We start from the raw sequence: 12883 nt of genomic DNA on the forward strand, positions 1-12883 counted from the left end.
GCGAGCACCAAACTCTCGCGAGTTCCGGGAACTGAGCCTCAGCTCACCAGGGCACGGACGGCTCCCGCGGCCCCAGGTGAGTGGTTACTGCTGTCCAGGCTCTCAGAGAGCCCACTAACGCTAGGCCCCAGCTCTCTCGGGGGGCCCTGGTTCTAGTAGTGTCAGATGCTCTTGCGTGACGCCCCAGGCGGCTTCCCAGCACCGAGTTCTCGCGGGTTCCCACGAGCCTAGGCCCGGATCCAACGCTGCACTTCAGGGTTCACACGGCTTCTGGGCCCCAGTGTGAACTCAAGAGGCCAGGCCCACTGCATTATTCCCTGGCGCCTGGTTGGCCCCTTTGGAGCCAGAGTCAAGGGCCCAGGCTCATCACAACAGACTCAAGTGCCAGGCCCACCTCCGTGAACCCAAGCTCCAGGCCTGCCCCCTGGACCGGAGCACCAGGCCGGTCCCCGGGTACCGAAAACCAGACCACTTGCTGGCCCAGGCACCAGGCCTACTTGCGCAAGGACTCTAGCAGCCCGTGGACACCAGCAGAATAACTAGAGGGCTCAGTGGGGAAGGGGTTTGCCTGCTGAAGCCAGTCCGTAAAGACTGGAAGAGGTACCTACATCCTCAAATGTGCAGACACCAATTGAAGAGCACAAGGATCGTGATTATCAAGGAACTGTGACACCACTAAAGGAAACTAATAAACACTCCAGTGACTGACCCAAAAGAAAGGGACATCTATGAACTGTCTGACAAAGCATTCCGAATAATCCTCTTAAAGAACTCCCCTTCACTTACTGTATTCATTGATGATGAACAGGGATTCTGATAGATTTGGCCATGCTGGTTCTGCAAAACTTTCCTGGTATTGTCTGCAGAACTCCCATTTGACCCGGGGAAGAAATGAGCCTGCAGGACCTGGACCTGTTTCTGGATTGGAGATTGGGAAATGCCAGGCCTGGGCTGCCTTTTACCGGCTGTGCTGTTTCTCAAGTTCTCAGGTATCTCTTTAACAAAATCAGTTTACTTTCTTACTGGTTTTAGTGTTCTTTTTTTGGCGTTCTTTTGTGTTCTTTCCAGGGCTTATAGTTGTATTTAAGTGAGAGGAGCAAGGAGATGAGTCTAAACTATTTTGTCTTCTTTGAGACCTTCCTACTATAGAATGAAAAATATGAAATTCCAACACCTTTTCCATATACTTTTTGCATACACAGCTACTGAGGGGGAAAAAGACATAAAATATAAACAAAGAGTTACTAAGACTTAGATGACAACAAAAAAGTAGTGGTTTTATTTAAAAAACAAGAATATTAGGAAATTAATACAGAGTTTTGTTTCTAATTCCAATTTTTATAAATCTCAGTGAAATTCAAAACACACTCCTCTTTGTTTCTTTTAGAAATGTTTGTGTCAATGATTTGTTATTTTGAAGTGTTCCTTGGCTAATAATATTATTACCACAGGATGTACATTTTCTCTCATTTTAAGAAAATACATTTCATTCCCTGCAGAAAGTGTAATTAGCTTTTTAAAAAAGAGAATAAAGTTAGATGAAATTTTTTTAAATACATTTTTTCTTAAAAAGTATTTTGAACATTTTTTAAATGAAGAAGTGAGTGTCACTAGGTGTAACTATTACTTGGATTCATAGATGTTTGTCTAAAAACTACACAGTGGAGTTTAAGAACTATGAGCTGTTTATCATTAAACTGCAAAGATGTGTAAAGGCTTCTAGTTATCTAATTAATCATGATTACTCATAATTTTTAAATAATTTTATATATTTTTGTTGTTGAAGTATAGTTGATTTACAATGTTATATTAGTTTCAGGTGTGCAGCATTATGATTTGGGTTTTTTTAATATATTATACTCCATTAAAAGTTATTGCAAGATAATGGCTATAATTGCCTGTACTGTACTATATATCCTTGTTGCTTATCTGTTTTATACATAGTAGTTTGTATCTCCTAATCTCATACCCCTAATTTATCCTTCTCCCCTTTGGTAACCACTAGTTTGTTTTCTATATTTGTTTCTGGTTTGCATATGCGTTCATTTGTATTATTTCTTAGGTTCAACATGTAAGTGATATCATACAGTATCTTTGTCTGACTTATTTCACTAAGTAGAATATTCTCTAGGTCCATCCACATTGTTGCAAATGGCAGAATTTTATTCTTTTTTACAGCTGAGTAATATTCCACTATAGACATAGGTATAAATATACACACAGATATAGATATAGATATATAGATATACCACATCTTCTTTATCCATTCTATTCCTCTTTGATGGCACTTGGGTTGCTTCCATATCTTGGCTGTTATAAATAGTACTTCTATTAACATTGAGGTGCATGTATCTTTTCAGATTAGTTTTTTCATTTTCTTTGGATATATACCCAGCAGTGGAATTGCCGGATCATACAGTAGTTCTATTTTTAGTTTTTTGAGGAACCTCCGTACTGGTTTCCATAGTGACTGTACCAATTTGCATTCCCACCAACAGTGTACAAGGGTTTCCTTTTCTCCACATCCTTTCCAACGTTTGTTACTTGTAGACATTTTGGTGATAGCCATTCTTACAGGTGTGAGGTGATATCTTTTTGTTGTTTTGTCTGATTATTCAGACAAAACTGAGGTTGCCTGATTACTCACAGCTCAGACACATTCAATTCTTTTTAAGCACTATGGGCACAATATTTTTTCCCCTTGCAATGTCAAACAGAATTTTAGATACCTATAATTCTCATCATTAGCTTTTCCATTACTGTAGTTTTGTAAATTCACTGACATGTACTATTCTACTGATCATTCTAAGGTTTTAGAGGAAAAAAAAAGTCATATTCACATAAATGCTAAACATAGATTTTTCTAAAAGTTTGCAAAACTCAGAAACCTTAACAACTTTCCTTTTTCAGAAAATAAGATTTTCTGAGATTTAAACATGTGAAATGATAGATAAGGGACCTACATTTTCACATATATAAACTCTTTAGAAATTGAATTATGTGGAAACATAACAAAACTATATTCTGCCAATAATCTTAGAATTTTATATCTAGTAAAAATATATGACTTAATAGAAATGAGTGAACATTTTATTCTCTTTGCTACCTTCATGGTTTTCAAACTCTCTCAGAATGATGCTCAGTTGTGCAAAAAGTCCCTGTCCGCTGTGGGATAAACTGTGGGATGCCATTCTAGGAGACATTTCATAAGGCTTCTGTAAGAATTCTGCTATATTGAGCCAAACTTTAAGAGTATTAGGTTTTCCTAGCAGCGGATATAGTGTTAAATCAATCTCATTTTTTGTCACAATGGTCAAACTGAGAAATAACTGATTCTTATTTGTTGGTCCTCTTTACTGTATGTGCTAGAAATTTCTTATATGCTTCATAACTAAGATAGAGGGGACACTAAAATATGAAACACATAAAAATAGTCCAAGATCTGAGTTGAGCATAGTCCTTTTGAAGGAGACCTAGCTTGCCCATCAGCTCTTGCTGTCTAATAGTGCAAAAAACTTATATTAGATGTAGTGACTGAGAGATCAAATCCTAATGATGCAACCAGATAATCTCTAAGAAATTCAAACTCACAGAGAGCACTGACCCAACGTTGCCAAACAGTTGAATATAAGGACAGCTATCCATGCATCCATCATGAATATTCTAGAGTTTCTGAAATTATTAATAACCACACTAGCTATCTTCTCAGAAAGAGGGAAGTATGATAGGGAAAAGGGAAGAGTGCAATACATTTTCAAAATAATATTTATGAATGAAGACTATGAAAATGGATTTCTATTCCAAATCAAAGAGCTACTGATCTCATATGCCTTTCAGGCTTCTTCCTCTGAGGGAGATGACAGTTCAATCACTTGATATCTTTTTTGCTCCAAATGCCATTTGCCAGGAATGTGACTCAGCAAATGTAGTGAGGTCACTGAAAGGTGATACACATTTTTATTTAATGACTCTGAAAGGAGAAGTTGCTTAGTCAGCTTCTAAAAGGCCCAAGCTGTAGTTAAAAACTCTCAAATTTCCTTAGTTGTCTGTAGGAAGAGGGGCTTTTTGTGGTCTTTGATCATAGAATTCATAGTATGCATCATACATGTTATAGCATTGACTACTTGTTGAGGTAGTACCGTGGCAAAATTAGATTAACACAGAGAATGTTTGTAGTCATGCCTTGCATACAGTATACAGAAATGTAAATCCTTATGTTTAATGATACCAACCATTTCTTTGTCTCAGCCAAGCAAAAATCAATCAGAGAGAATTATCACAGCAAAAACAAAAACAATAGCAGCTGATCTTTGTTGAGTAAAATATGGACAAAATAAACCCCCAATAAATTTCAGACCTAAGAATTTAAAATCAGTCTATCTGATCCTGGTGCCAATATACTTAAACATTTATTTTGCATGCAGAACATGCACATTTACTTACTGCTTCCTTCAGAAGTCTGAAGAATACTGCTCCCAACTGATCAGTAGCTGTTACAGACTAAGAGAAGAAAATACGGGAATTCAGGAGTCTGTGTTACACATCAATCTGAGAAAGCCAAGACAAGCAGCAACTTCTTACAGTACTTCCTCTGTTTATGTTTATTTCAAGGGCAATTCAGGCTGGCTTCTCAGAATATAGAACCACCCAAATCAGTGGGGTTTAAAAACCACATATTTCTGCTACTGGGAAGACAGAGAAAAAAAGGACACTTTACTAAAAAACCATAGTAGCAATATTGTGCTTACCATCATACCTGGTACAAATAATTTTTCACCATTTAGTTTTTTCCTCTTCTTTACAACAATACAAATTTATATTGCACACAAACACATCTAAAACATATTTTCAAATATGTTTATTTTTTGTTAAAATCCTCAGATATTTAAAATCATAGTAAATTCAAATATAATCAAAATCATAATGTCAATTAAGTGATGTTTTTGTCTTGACTAAAAAAGTATCATTTTAAATATACAAGAGCAAGTTCATTTAAATGTTTATGAAGATCCAAAATAAGCTGTATTTAGGCCACACACACAAACACACACATCCCCCACTGAGTTTTTCCAAAGCGTTTTAGCTATACTTGCTACTGGTACCAGTGAAAAAAATTCACTCATGGCATTTATAAGGACAGCCAAAAAGTATTTCTTGTTTCAAACATCATCAATATAGCCATCTCAGCAGTTTCTCCTGAATTCTTTCTAAAATATTGATAAAACTCAGAAATCACTAATATTCATAACAATATCAAAAATTACTTAGGGCATTCTACTTATCTCCAGTGTTATGGAATTCATTCCGGTGAGATAGTATGACTGAACTGAACTCATCAGCGTCATTGGCTAGAGATGCATGTTTTGTTTCATCAAATGGAGAAAACCCATCAGCATGAAACAAAGTAGAGAGGAATGCACACTGTCTTTCTAGGTTAGTGGCAACAGCAGGAGGTTCTAGAGCAACCACAATGTCAAAAACCACAATGTTGAACTAAGTGCTGTTATACCTCCTCTTCCACCATCAGTATTTCCACTTTATTATTTTTTCAGAGATTGAAACACCTACAAATAATAAAAGTGTGGAAAGACTTACTTTGATATACCTTGGAAATGGAAGTAAAGTGCTGTAGGCAAAGGTGAAGGCAGGGAAAACCCTATTAGTACCATATACTGGGAATTGATATTTTTCATGTCCTCTCTCCTGAATTATCAGAGAACTAGATGATAAGGGTGTGAGGAAATCCAGCATCAGTCCAGAAGAGCTGAAGTGATCGAAAGAGCGCTAGACATTAGAAATAGGACTAAGAAATTTACATGTCAATCTGTCCTTAACCTCTCTTTATTTTACATTCTTACAAAACTATTTTTTTACCATTAATTTCAAGCTGAAAAATGGAGTATCTCACACCAAATAACATGGATAAGTTTGACACATTAATAGATTTTAATGTTAATTACAGCATTTTAAAATAGTTCCTTACAATTTTATGTATACCCCCCACCCCATGTCAGATCATATGTGTTGTGAGGGCACGTCCCATGTCTTATACATGCTTTGTGTCTTCAACAATATCCAGTTAATTGATACATTATGAACATGATGAGACTATGGATTACTTTAGCTCAAAACTCTCTCTTTTCCCATTGCCTTATAGTCTATACAGTTTTTGACACATAGTTGGAGGGGGCTGGTGTTTGATAAATGTTTGCTCAGTGAATATTAACACAAATAATTGTTACTTTATTTTGAGAGTGAGTCATTTTCAGTAGAGGAATAAATTTAATTAACAAACTCACATAAGATACACTTGTCACAAGTGACTGAAATTTGATAAGAAGTTCTAATAAAGTTAAAAGATAAAAGGATTGTCATTTATAATGAATAAAAAAAGAATAAAGTTAGAATTCCTACTAGGGAAATAGAAATTCTCTATAATTTTCTTCTGTTTTATATTTAAAATTATTTTAACTTTAAAATACTTTGAAGGTAATTCATTACCCTGTTTAATATAATTTAACAATGAATTTTTTATTTCTAATATTTCCATAACTGTATTCTACAACAGCATGATTTGAATTCCAAGTGATTGCTAAAATATGAAGTCAACCTTTTTATTCTCTTTTATGTTAGCTTTACTTATATCCTCAAATTACCCAAGTTTATGTGAAAAGTCATATAAAATTGACATATTATTAACATAAAATGATTATTTTTAAGTTTTAATTATATAATATATTGAGTAGTAACCATATAGGATCAGTATATCCTCAGGGCTATTATAATACAATTTAAAATTGAGGTGAAATCATATTATTTATGCCTAAAGTACAATTAAAGAATTTCACAAAGCTAACTAAAAACAGTAAAATTTCATCCTTGAATAATACAGATAATTGTCAAGATTCTCCATTTCAGTCTTGAATGAAGAGACAGCCTAGTAGTTACTTGGCTCTTCGTCTTTCAAGGGAGAGCACAAAAGTTTACATTGCTATTTCATATATATAATTTCATTTGATTATCATATTAATTTGTGTGATGGGCATGCATAGAGGTTACAGTTTTCATTTTACAGCTGACATAGAAACATCACTGGTATAGTAAGAAATAAATTTTGGTTATATTTATATTAATTGTGAAAGACTTTAGTATCCAAATGTACTTACAGTCAATCAAAGACAGTGAGGTTATGCATTACATTCAATAATAATATTACATGATGAACAATACAGGTTATGGGTCAATTAAATTCCATTGGACACTGTGCTACTCTATGTGAGACTGGAAGAAGTTATCTTAGCCTAGTTAATAATTTTCAATTCATCTAAACAGATATATGTAGAGTACAGTGCCTTATACATAGTAGATGATCTATAAGTGTTGTTAGAAAATTGAGTTGATATTCTGAAATGATTTGTATATTCCAAACAATAGAGAGTATCGCATGTCAATTTCCAGAGTCACAAAGTGTCGTAAATTGGCATTACAATGCATGTAGGAAATTACCTCAAAGGACCTTGATGTTAAGATTCATGAAATCATAATAATATGGAAGAAAGAATATAATATCCCCCCACCTTCCATTCTCATCTCAACCACCACCATTTAGCCCTTGATGTAGATATCCCCTTTATTCCAAATACAGGACTACCTACACACTGTTCAGAGTGGCTTAATAAAATGTGAATGGGTCCATGTAGGATAATAGCATGATAGCAATATTGGGTGAGATATCTGTAAGGAAAGTGTTAACCGGTGATCTATGATTCTTCCTTTTAGCTTCAGGAGAGTCCTTGATTGAATCACTGAAACACTAATTCAGTGGATTTATAAGAGTATATTAGGTCTATGATAAATGCTCTGTACCAGAAAAGAACATGTAGTTCATTTCTGATTACTTATTGAAAAAGCAGTAATTGATTAGTTACTGACAATGATATTAATGATAATTAAAGTTAATGATATTACGCTACGCTAAAATATGGGTACTAGTCACATAGCTATAAGAAAATATAAAAGGTCAAGGGACCCCAGAATATCTTTTTCCTGAGCTGGAAGTGGTCTGCACCCTATAAGCCTTGTAACTTGTGACCTCACCCATCCTATGTACAAAGTGGAGGACATTGGAAGCTGTGCCTGGGAGTCACCAAAACTTTGTTATGCTGTTTCTATTCCTGATGTCACCTATTCTAAATCCTTTTTAAAGTAGATAAACTTACCTGGGATAAAGCCTATTGTGTCTAATGCATTTGATCATCAATTTCAACCTAAGACTATTATTGCTGGCAGAGCAGAGTGTTCAATACCTCATCATGCAGGTTATTCTCAATATTATAATTATCTAGAATATTTCTTTGTCCAAACAAAATATAACAGAGATTTTAGATGTGGGAGGACATATTCTGGTTTATAATTTATAAAAACTGAAACAAGCAAAAATGGACAGTGTATTTGAAACAATGGTTTCAATGAGCTAGATGTTAGACAGTGAAGTAGAGTATCCCTTAAAAAAATGGGAAACAAGTAAGTTCAGCCCTGTGAACACCCAACTTTCTACCTTAGGATTGATTTCAGGTGTTAGTGCAGAGATGGCAACACAGGCAAAGTCTTGCAAACTCCTGACTGTGGAGACGGAACTGAGAGTCTGGGGAGGCCAAGGTGTTTAAGGTTTTCTGGACAGAGTACTGGAGAAGAGAGAGAGAACACGATATATCTGTAGGAGAGTGTCCTCAAATGTTCAGATAATTACTGATCAGCACATGCATGTGATACAGGCTTAAGAACTACCTGAAAAGTGATAAATAGTGCCTGGATGTCACACAAATCCAAGCAAAATACTTGTTCCCACTGAATGAAAAGCCTCATGATCTATAGGGCATTGAATAGCATAACAAGTGTCTTACCTTAGTTTTGAGGAACAATTTTACCTAGATTTAGCAATGTTCTGGTACCATCTAACAGATATTAAAAGAAAATCTAAAAGGATGAAACTGTCTCCAACTAATTTAACTGTGTTCCAGAATCAAGCTCAAGAAAATTTATGGTAGTAAAAAAATCTAGCAGCTAAGAAGATAGTCATAATATCTGGAATCAAAAAAAACCAAAATGAAACAAAAGCAAACAAACAAACAAAAACCAGGTAGTCAAAGAGCAGGATAATACTATCTATAATGAGAAGCAACCAATAGGTATCAACCCAGAACTAACTCAGATGTTAGAATTGAGATGACACTAAAAGTAGTTACTAAAAATGATTTTATATATTCAAAATGTTAAATAACAATATGTACATTATTTAAAAGATGGAAGTAAGCTTTTTAGATACTGAAACTACAATTGCTGAGATAAAAATAACTGGAGAGGATTAAGGATAGATCAGTTGTTGTAGAATAAAAGATTGGCAATCTTGAATATATAGCAATACAAAAAATCCAAAATGGAATACAGAGAAGATAGGGTCAAAAACAAAAACAAAGAAGCAAACAAAAATAGATAATAAGCTGTGGGGAAAATTCAAGGGTCCAATACACTTGTAACTGGAAACCCTGAAGTCAGGGGGGCAAAAATATTTGAAAAATAATGGCCAACGACTGCCCAAATTTAATGAAAAATGTAACCACAAATTTCCAGGGTGTTCAACAAACATCAAGCACACCAAATGTTAGTAAAATCACACCAAGGCACATCATAATCAAAGTTCTCAAAATTGTGATAAAGAGAATAGTTCAAAGTCATCAGATATATAAGATATTTTATATACAGATTATCAAAGGTAAGGATGAAAGGAGGTTTCTCATTGGAAACAATGCAAATAAGAAGCAGCATCTTCAAAGTATTAAAAGAAAAATATTATGGAAACTAACACCATTGTAAAGCAATTATACTCCAATAAAGATGTTAAACAAGAAAAAAAAAAGAAAAATATTATGAGTCTAGAACTGTATATTAAGTGAAAATGTAATTCAAAACAAAGTCAAAATAAAGACTTTTCAGATATATAAAATCCAAGAGAATCCCTAACCAGCAGACCTAAACAACAAGAGGTGTTGAAGTACTTCATTTAACAGGAAAATTATACCACAAGGAAATAAGAATCTGCACAAAGGAACAAAGAGCACAGGTAAAATAATTATATGTGTAAACATATAACATTTTTGTTATTTAAATTTCTTTAAGAGATAATTGACTATTTACATAAAATTATAAACATGTAGTGTAAGATTTATAACAGAAAAGATTAAATGAGTAACATAGTAGCACAAAGTTTGGGAGGTGGAAATATACTACTTTAAACTTACACTAAACATGAGATATTAAAATGTCACTTGAAGATAGACTGTGATTAGTTCAAGACTTACTATAAACCCTAAATCAACCAGTAAAATAACAAATCACAGAATATAAATATATAATAAATTTAACATTAAGCAATATGTAGGGAAAAATTTATAGCACTAAAATCCTACACTGAAAGAGAAAATTTAAACCAATGACCTCAGCTTACAACCTGAGAAACTAGAAAATAAAGAGCAAATAAATTCCAAGTAAAAAAAGGAAATGATAAAGATAAGGTGGTAAGTCATGAAACAGAGCATCTTTGCCAAACATTTAGGTTTGCATCTAGAATATATAGAAGAAAGCTCAAAACTGAAAAATGAAACAGTAGCATTTTTAAATGGATAAAAATTTTGGAAAGACACTTCAAAAAAGATATACAGATAGCTAATAGTGCATGAACAAATGTTTATTGCATAGGTTACTAGAGAAATACAAGTTAAGATCACAATGAGATACTACTACACATTTATAAGAATGGCAAAACTTTGGTGAAATTGTTGAAGAACTGGAACTCTCATACACAGATGATTGAACTGTAAAATGGTGAAACCGCTTTGAAAAGCAATTTGACAGTTTATTTTTAATTTGCATGGATTAATTTAATTAATTAAATCCATTAATTTTTTTATTCCATTTCAATGTTGAATTGGACATTCTGTGCTTGTTCCTGATCTTTGGGGAACTGCTTTCAGACTTTTACCAACTGTAGTTTTTTTTGTAAATAACCTTTAAATGTTTAGCAAGTTTAATTCTGTTTCTAATTTTTATTTGGTTTTTATAAGAATATTGATCAAAAATATAAGTTGGATTTTGTCAAATGCATTATTGAGTTAATCCTGTGGTTTTCTATTTCATCTGTTAACATGGGATGACACTGATTTTCTAATGTTAAACCAACCTTGCCTTCCTGGGTTAACCCCACTTTATCATTAAATATTACCCTCTCTTGTAGTCTAGTTGCTAAAATGTTGTTAAGGATTTTTTGCATATATGGTCATAAGGGATATTTGTGTATGTGTATATATATATATTTTTTTTCTTTGTAATGACTTTGTTTTAGAATCAGAGTAATGAACAGAATAAGACAGGAGTACTTCAGCAGTTTCGATTGGAAGAATATTTCTAGAAATTGTATTTTTTTTTCCGGTATGCGGGCCTCTCACTGTTGTGGCCTCTCCTGTTGCGGAGCACAGGCTCTGGATGCACAGGCCCAGCGGCCATGGCCCACAGGCCCAGATGTGGGATCTTCCCGGACCGGGGCATGAACCCGTGTCCCCTGCATTGGCAGGCAGACTCTCAACCTCTGCGCCACCAGGGAAGCCATAGAAATTGCATTATTTTAAATAATTTTTTCATAAATATTTAGTTGAATTCACCAGTGAAGTCAGTAACATCTAGAGTTTTTTTGCGAAAAGATCTTTAATTATAAGCATAAGGGGTATTCTGGTTATCAATTTTGTCTTAAGTGAATTTTTGTAGTTTGTAGTTTCCAAATAATTTTCTCATTTTATCTAACTTGTTTAATCTATGACAAAGTGTTTTATAATATTCTCTCATCTTTTTAATATCTGCAGGATCTATAGTCACATCAGCACTTCCATACATAATACCAGTAATGTTTGACAACTTTCTACCTATTCTTTCTCCTCTGAGGTTCCCATGCAAATAGGTCCTCTTTAAAAGGATCATGCCTTTCTTTTGTATCTTGATGTGCCTATCTACCTGTTGTGAAAGGACCTTCTGTGTACACTAAGGGCTACCATATCCTAGTGTACATAGACAGAGTGCTTTTGTGGCTCCTATAAGGCAAGGTACGTGAATTGATAAATATATTCCTTCTTAAAATGACAATGTCATCTAGTATTTTAAAAGTGCCTGAGTTATAAGAAATGGGTCCATGATTATGGGCCCTATAAAGTGTACTAGTTTAATTAAAGATATTAATCCCACTGTTAAAACTTACACCAAAAAATAAAGCTATGGCTATATTTAAAATATCTTCTCTCTTGATCAAATATAAGAAATAGAACCCATAATTAGACAGCAAACAGAGCATAATAAAGAAGAGATGTTGGCCTGTGACAAAGGAAAAAAAGAATTGACAAGGAAAGCTGGCCTCTTTATAGCTCTGTATAAGATCTTAGAGAAATAAGTAAGTGTGTGATTCCTCTGATTCCTGTGGTACCCAACCCTGTTACTGTCTTAAGTTCTGTACCTGAATCAGCTAAATATTTTTCTGTAATAGGCTTAAATTCAGTTTTTGGTTTTTTTTCTATATCTTTGTGAGAGGAATCAAGGTTCCTCTTTATTTTTACCTGTGGTGTAAAAATATTTTTTGCATGGATCCCTCTGTGTTTCAGGGGGAATAATTGTATAGAAATGAACTTAATCTAACTTTACTGAGGAATGATGAAGGATGTGACAAATCACAAGTGCTAGTTACATTGTCAAGAGCAGCCATAGGAGAAACTGATAAAGAATTAGAAAGAACACAAGGTCAGGATAAGCCTTATAATGAATTATGAAAACAGAAACCAAAATAAAC

The 12883-nt window shown here is 34.1% G+C and overlaps 1 long non-coding RNA gene across 1 annotated transcript in view; it reads left to right on the top strand.

The window, feature by feature from the left end:
• The first annotated feature begins 60 nt into the window (after positions 1 to 60).
• Positions 61 to 12883, top strand: part of LOC307197061 — a 430181-nt gene continuing 417358 nt past the window's right edge. Inside the window, exon 1 of the long non-coding RNA XR_013831316.1 lies at positions 61 to 989. This is a non-coding gene — a long non-coding RNA (uncharacterized lncRNA). The remainder of the gene's footprint in view (positions 990 to 12883) is intronic.

This window comes from Stenella coeruleoalba, assembly GCF_951394435.1.
Source record: "Stenella coeruleoalba genome assembly, chromosome: 14".
Taxonomy (NCBI): domain Eukaryota; kingdom Metazoa; phylum Chordata; class Mammalia; order Artiodactyla; family Delphinidae; genus Stenella; species Stenella coeruleoalba.